The sequence below is a fragment of the Salmo salar genome, chromosome ssa09 (assembly GCF_905237065.1).
Source record: "Salmo salar chromosome ssa09, Ssal_v3.1, whole genome shotgun sequence".
Classification (NCBI taxonomy): Eukaryota; Metazoa; Chordata; class Actinopteri; order Salmoniformes; family Salmonidae; genus Salmo; species Salmo salar.
The window spans coordinates 114,384,836-114,392,247 of record NC_059450.1 but is presented as its reverse complement, the minus strand read 5'-3'; positions in this window follow the sequence as shown (position 1 = coordinate 114,392,247).

The following is a 7,412-nucleotide window of genomic DNA, read 5'->3' as shown; positions in this document are numbered from 1 at the left end:
ATCTGCAAGTTTGCCTGCAATGCAGTGAAGAAAACGATATGACAACAATAACGTCTAATGTAACTGGCCCCTCTAACAGTACAACTGGCCCCAGCTTGCCCCCCCCCCCCAGTTGAAATGGTCTAGAACCGCCACTGTTAAGCAATGGCAAATATACTTGAGTAGGCAACACTCATCAATAAGCCATCCATCCTCAACCGCTCCCACCTGTAGGCGTATAGGCCAACAATGCTGTTGTGCGTTCCACCTAGCCACCTTATTCATCAGTGTCTTTTGGGCATCACATTCACATAAAGAGTGGAAGCCTTTTCTGTTTACATATACATCGTTTTAAGATGGTGGTTGTATGGGTTTGTGGGTGCATTCTATTGCTCCGTTCGTATTTGGGAACCCATTGATGGCATGATGGAAAAGAAACTACTCTTGACTTCGACCTGTTGTGCGATGGTGTATGGACATTGTATGCGTTGCTGTTCGTTTTGCTGATGATTGCATCCAAAACATTGGACCGAGGTAAAAACAGATTTAAGTTAGATATTCGCCTGTAGATTTCCTTACGTCCACCGACAGCAGTTATGGACCGTCAACATAGTGACAAATCAAATTTTTCAAATTTCAATAGCTCTTTAACCATTACTCCTAAAACGTTCAAAACTGGTTCTAGTTAACCCGATGGCATAGACACACATTGCACACACTTTTCTTTTGGTTGGTTTACATCTCACGCTATTTTAAATAATTTATTAAAATGTTTGAAATTCAAAAGCGCCTTGGTCATGTGACCCACACACCTCAAACAAGGTTCATAATGTACACTCAGTGGGCCTACACATTGGACACCCTTTTGTTTGTCCATTTGCATCTCATCAGATTTTTCAAATTTCAATAGCTCCTTAGTCTTATGACCTTCAGCCCTCAAAATACTTTTCAGAATATCCACTGAGTAGCCTTATGTAACACAACGTTTTGTTTGTCCATTTTCATCTCACACGATTTTACATACATTTTCAATGTTTTTCAATGTTTCTAATTTCAATAGCTCCTTAGTGAAGTGACCTACTGGATTCAAACAAGGTTCAGAATGTCCATTGACTACTCTTCTATATTCCACACCCTTTGGTTTGTCCATTTTCATCTCACACATTTTTACATTCATTGTTCAAACTTTCTAATTTCAATAGCTCCTTGGTCAAGTGATCTACTGGACTCAAACCAGGTTCAGAATGTATACTCAGTGGCCTACACATTGCAGACCCTTTAGTTTGTCCATTTTCATCTCACATGATTTTACATGCATTTTGTAAACTTTAACATTTTTTATTTATTTAACCAGGTAAGCAAGTTGAGAACAAGTTCTCATTTACAATTGCGACATGGCCAAGATAAAGCAAAGCAGTTCGACACATACAACAACAGAGTTACACATGGAGTAAAACAAACATACAGTCAATAATACAGTAGAAAAATAAGTCTATATACAATGTGAGCAAATGAGGTGAGAAGGGAGGTAAAGGCAAAAAAAGGCCATGGTGGCAAAGTAAATACAATATAGCAAGTAAAACACTGGAATGGTAGATTTGCAGTGGAAGAAAGTGCAAAGTCGAAATAGAAATAATGGGGTGCAAAGGAGCAAAATAAATACATACAGTAGGGGAAGGGGTAGTTGTATGGGCTAAATTATAGATGGGCTATGTACAGGTGCAGTGATCTGTGAGCTGCTCTGACAGCTGGTGCTTAAAGCTAGTGAGGGAGATAAGTGTTTCCAGTTTCAGAGATTTTTGTAGTTCGTTCCAGTCATTGGTAGCAGAGAACTGGAAGGAGAGACGGCCAAAGGAGGAATTGGCTTTGGGGGTGACCAGAGAGATATACCTGCTGGAGCGTGTGCTACAGGTGGGTGCTGCTATGGTGACCAGTGAGTGGAGATAAGGGGGGACTTTACCTAGCAGGGTCTTGTATATGACCTGGAGCCAGTGGGTTTGGCGACGCGTATGAAGCGAGGGCCAGCCAACGAGAGCGTACAGGTCGCAGTGGTAGGTAGTACATGGGGCTTTGGTGACAAAACGGATGGCACTGTGATAGACTGCATCCAGTTTATTGAGTAGTGTATTGGAGGCTATTTTGTAAATGACATCGCCGATGTCGAGGATCGGTAGGAGGTCAGTTTTACGAGGGTATGTTTGGCAGCATGGGTGAAGGATGCTTTGTTGTGAAATAGGAAGCCAATTCTAGATTTAACTTTGGATTGGAGATGTTTGATGTGAGTCTGGAAGGAGCGCTTACAGTCTAACCAGACACCTGGGTATTTGTAGTTGTCCACACATTCTAAGTCAGAACCGTCCAGAGTAGTGATGCTGGACGGGCAGGCAGGTGCAGGCAGCGATCGGTTGAAGAGCATGCATTTAGTTTTACTTGTATTTCAGAGCAGTTGGAGGCCACGGAAGGAGAGTTGTATGGCATTGAAGCTCGTCTGGAGGGTTGTTAACACCGTGTCCAAAGAAGGGTCAGAAATATACAGAATGGTGTCGTCTGCGTAGAGGTGGATCAGAGACTCACCAGCAGCAAGAGCGACATCATTGATGTATACAGAGAAAAGAGTTGGCCCAAGAATTGAACCCTGTGGCACCCCCATAGAGACTACCAGAGGCCCGGACAACAGGCCATCCAATTTGACACATTGAACTCTATCAGAGAAGTAGTTGGTGAACCAGGCGAGGCAATCATTTGAGAAACCAAGGCTATTGAGTCTGCCGATGAGGATGTGGTGATTGACAGTCGAAAGCCTTGGCCAGGTCAATGAATACGGCAGCACAGTATTGTTTCTTATCGATGGCGGTTACGATACGTTTAGGACCTTGAGCGTGGCTGAGGTGCACCCATGACCAGCTCTGAAACCAGATTGCATAGCGGAGAAGGTGCGGTGGGATTCGAAATGGTCGGTAATCTGTTTGTTGACTTGGCTTTCGAAGGCCTTAGAAAGGCAGGGTATGATAGATATAGGTCTGTAGCAGTTTGGGTCAAGAGTGTCCCCTCCTTTGAAGAGGGGGATGACAGCAGCTGCTTTCCAGTCTTTTGGAATCTCAGACGACACTGAAAGAGAGTTTGAACAGCCTAGTAATAGGGGTTGCAACAATTTTGGCAGATCATTTTAGAAAGAAATGGTCCAGATTGTCTAGCCCGGCTGATTTGTAGGGGTCCAGATTTTGCAGCTCTTTCAGAACATCAGCTGACTGGATTTGGGAGAAGGAGAAATGGGGAAGGCTGTGGGGGGTGAAGTGCTGTTGAACGCGGTATAGGTAGCCAGGTGGAAAGCATGGCCAGCCGTAGAAAAATGCTTATTGAAATTCTCAATTATAGTGGATTTATCAGAGGTGACAGAGTTTCCTATCCTCAGTGCAGTGGGCAGCTGGGAGGAGGTGTTCTTATTCTCGATGGACTTTACAGTGTCCCAGAACCTTTTTGAGTTTGTGTTGCAGGAAGCAAATTTCTGCTTGAAAAAGCTATCCTTGGCTTTTCTAACTGCCTGTGTATATATTGGTTTCTAACTTCCCTGAAAAGTTGCATATCACGGGGGCTGTTCGATGCTAATGCAGAACACCACAGGATGTTTGGCAATAGCATGGCAATAGCTCCTTTGTCATGTGACCTACTGACCTCAAACAAGGTTCAGAATGTACACTCAGTAGACCTACACATTGCACACCCTTTACTTTGTCCATTTTTATCTCACACATTTTTAGATTAATTTTGTAAACTTTAGAATTTCAATAGCTCCTTGGTCATGTGATCTACTGACCTCAAACAAGGTTCAGAATATCCACTGACTAGCCTTATACATGGCACACCCTTTTGTTTGTCCATTTTCATCTAACACGTTTTTACATTAATTGTCTGCTCTGTTCCCCCGAAGGACAGCGTCGAACACACCTATTCACTTGGGCCTTCTCCCTGGGGCCTTCCTGAACTCCAAGCAGGGCCCCATTGACCTGATGACCTCTGAATCCAGGCCTCTAGGCCTACACTCCCTGCCCACCTGCCTGCCCCCTCCCTGGGCCTGTGAGTGTATAGCTTACTCCCTGGAACGACAGACTTCCAGGCCTCCACACCTGCTCTCCCTACCCGGTCAACACCCCTCTCACTGGGCATCACCGCGTCCCTTCCCGTGAATCAGCCATTTCCATAACCTTGCCCACCAGGCGAACCGGGGCACCCACACTTAAGCACCCCTCCCCGGACACTAAGACGTCTATATTCCCGCTGTCGGGAAGCACGTGTACCTGGTAACCCGAAACAGTCTCTGTACACCTGGTGATCCACCCACTTTTTTTCACTCAGAGACTAAGTCGGGCTCCCGAGGGGCTCCCGAGTGGCACAGCTGTCTAAGATACTGCATCTCAATGCAAGAGGCGTCACTGCAGTACCTGGTTCGAATCCAGGCTGCATTACATCGGCTGTGATTGGGAGTCCCATAGGGTGGTGCACAATTGGTCCAGCGCCGTCCCGGTTTGGCCGGAGTAGGCCGTCATTGTAAATAAGAATTTGTTCTCAACTGACTTGCCTAGTTAAATAAAGGTTAAATAAAAAGTCCCCACTCCAACCTCCATGGCCCCCGTGTCCGGTCGCCCCGGCTCGGACTCTGAGTAACGCCCGCCTTGATGGAGGCCTCCTTGTGCACCTAGTGACCCTTCGACTTCCACAGCAAGTCCCAACCTGACTCACAATCCCACCAGAGGCCGGGCGGATGGGCGACCACCTAGACCCTACCTATCCAGAGCCCCATGTCAATGTCTTACGCCTTCTACCTGCCTGCCTGGGCTCTCTCACACTCTGTGTCTGGCCTCTGCCCCCTGACCCTTTTGCGTGCACCTGGTGACCCTTAATTAAAGTAGGAGGATGGTGGAGGAATCAAATCAAATCAAAATCAGGAAGAAGCCTTCCGTCCCCAACAAAAGCTTGGATTGAGGGCTGACTGTCAATAAATCGCAGCGAGTGAGCTGCTCTGCTACGTACGAAACCCTGACCCAAAATCAGGTTGTCTATGAATGATTTAGCACCAGGTTCCCCACAAACATGTGGTGCGCATCAGGAGAGGGGCGGCAACTTATCCGGCCGCACCCCAACCCCGTCACGAACGGCTCTACTCACCTGCCAAAAGAGGCAGGCTATCCCGGGCCAACCAAAGATCCATGGTCCTACAGTATCGTTACGTTTAGGGGGGATTCTGACTTAGAGGCGTTCAGCCAAAATCCCACAGATAGTAGCTTCGCACATATACCAAATGTGCTTGGGTGATTTGAGTGTGACCGCGACAGGTGGGTATGCTCCTTTTGAATTTCATCAAGTTGACATTCAGTGATCCGTGCAGTGGGAACCTAGGCTTCATCCGTCCGTTTTATTGGTCCGCAGCAAATCAATGGGCTTGGATGGTACTACCCACATCAGATGTAGGCCTCCCTCCCCAGACAAGCTGGAGATACCTCCAGATTCATGCAATGCCCTATCACTACGGGGCCAATGGGTTTACTCTCCGCCTCGAGTCTCATGAGTGTTGGTGTCCTGTCAAGGTCAGGATTCATTTACACTTCATTGAATTACTTCACTTTGACATTCAGAGCAGAGGACAGAAATCACATCAGGTCAACACCCACCTCGGGCCTTTGCGATGCTTTTAAAAACATTAAACAATCGGATTCCCTTGGTCCGCACCAGTTCTAAGTCAGCTGCTAGCGCCGTAGCTGGGGAGATCCGTGAGAAGGGCCCAGTGCACATCCAGAGTCGCCGTCACCAACCACCGGACCCAACCCCCCCACCGGTCAGCCTTCGGCCCGCTGACGGACACCACCCGCGACGTACCCCCGCACACAGCCACTTGTGAGACCACGAGATGGGCCACACAACGAACATCCTACGGTGGCGAGAGAAGGGCGACGGAGTAACTGCTCCCCCAGCCGCGGCTTGAGCCCCTCTTTGCACCCCAGCCCGACCGACCTAGCCCTTAGAGCCAATCCTTATCCCGAAGTTACGGATCTAACTTGCCCACTGAGTATACATTCTGAACCTTGTTTGAGGTCAGTAGGTCACATGACCAAGGAGCTATTGAAATTAGCAAGTTAGAAATATTCATGTAAAAAACGTGTGAGATGATAATGGACAAATTAAAGGGTGTGCTCCCTAACTAATTCAACTAGGAATACAAAATGCTGCTCACATTTCCACGTGTTTATTAGCTTTGGAAAGTGAATTAATGTCCAAATGGTGAAAATAAGACCTGTGCAATGTTTTGCCAATTTTTCTAACATCATGACACTTATTTGGAGTCTGTGGTTTGAACGCTATTGAGGTTTGAAAGCGCGAATATCCGTTGAATATTCAACTTAAAACTGTCTTTACATTGGTAAACATTTGGCTCATCAAGGACTATGTGATGTCAATCGGAAAGCTCCGGTTGCCAAACACCCGAGGGTGGATAGCACTTGGATGTGCACCGGAATGGCGCAATCCACGTGGTGTGAATCCACGCCCATTTTCTGATGAATTGCATTATGGGCCCTAAAAACACGAAAATAGTGTACACTGCTTGTATACTTCATATTTTGGCGAATTTAGTACGACATCCTGGAACTTTTGTCAAACTAACTATATCCATACTATGACCAATAAGAATACTACATACTGAATTTGCATCACAAATAGTACAGTTAGTGCGGTTAGTATGAGTAATCAAACACAGCTCTGGTGTAAGGGGTCAGATGTGATGAATATCTGCAGTGAGCCGGTAACAGCCTTTTGGTTACTCATCTGCAACCTAATTTGGGTCCAGACTACCTAGGCAGAATCTCAAATGTATATTGTGGATCTGCGAAGAGATTAATATTGAAACAAATGTGCTTGTATTTGTAGGCATTCGAGGAGAGGCGCAAACTCTTCTGTTTGCCTATTACCAAGTTGACACTCTCCTATATATGGCAACCACTTATGGTTTCTGGGTTACGAGTCGAGGAAAGGACGGTTTTGCACAATTTAAAATCTCCCCAAGACAGGCCTTTGTTTATTGTGTGTGAAGGAATATTCAATGTGACAGCGCACAATTTATTGATGGAAAAATTATTCATGAACATTAACTTCTAATATTTTTTTTATTTTCATCCACTTCCACTTCTTTTCTGAGAACTGCCTGTTGAGATATAAGATATAAACAGGGTGTTTTGAAGTTAAAAGATTGAGGGAGATACAGTATGGTGATGGGTGTTGATTGACCATGCATAAATGCACACCATGAGAAGGTGTCAGAAGGAGAAATATCCCTGCTGAAACCCCCACCCCAGCATAGACCAGCATACAGTGCATACAGAAAGTGTTCATACCCCTTGACTTATTCCAATTTTTTTTGTTGCAGCCTGAATTCAAAATGGAAA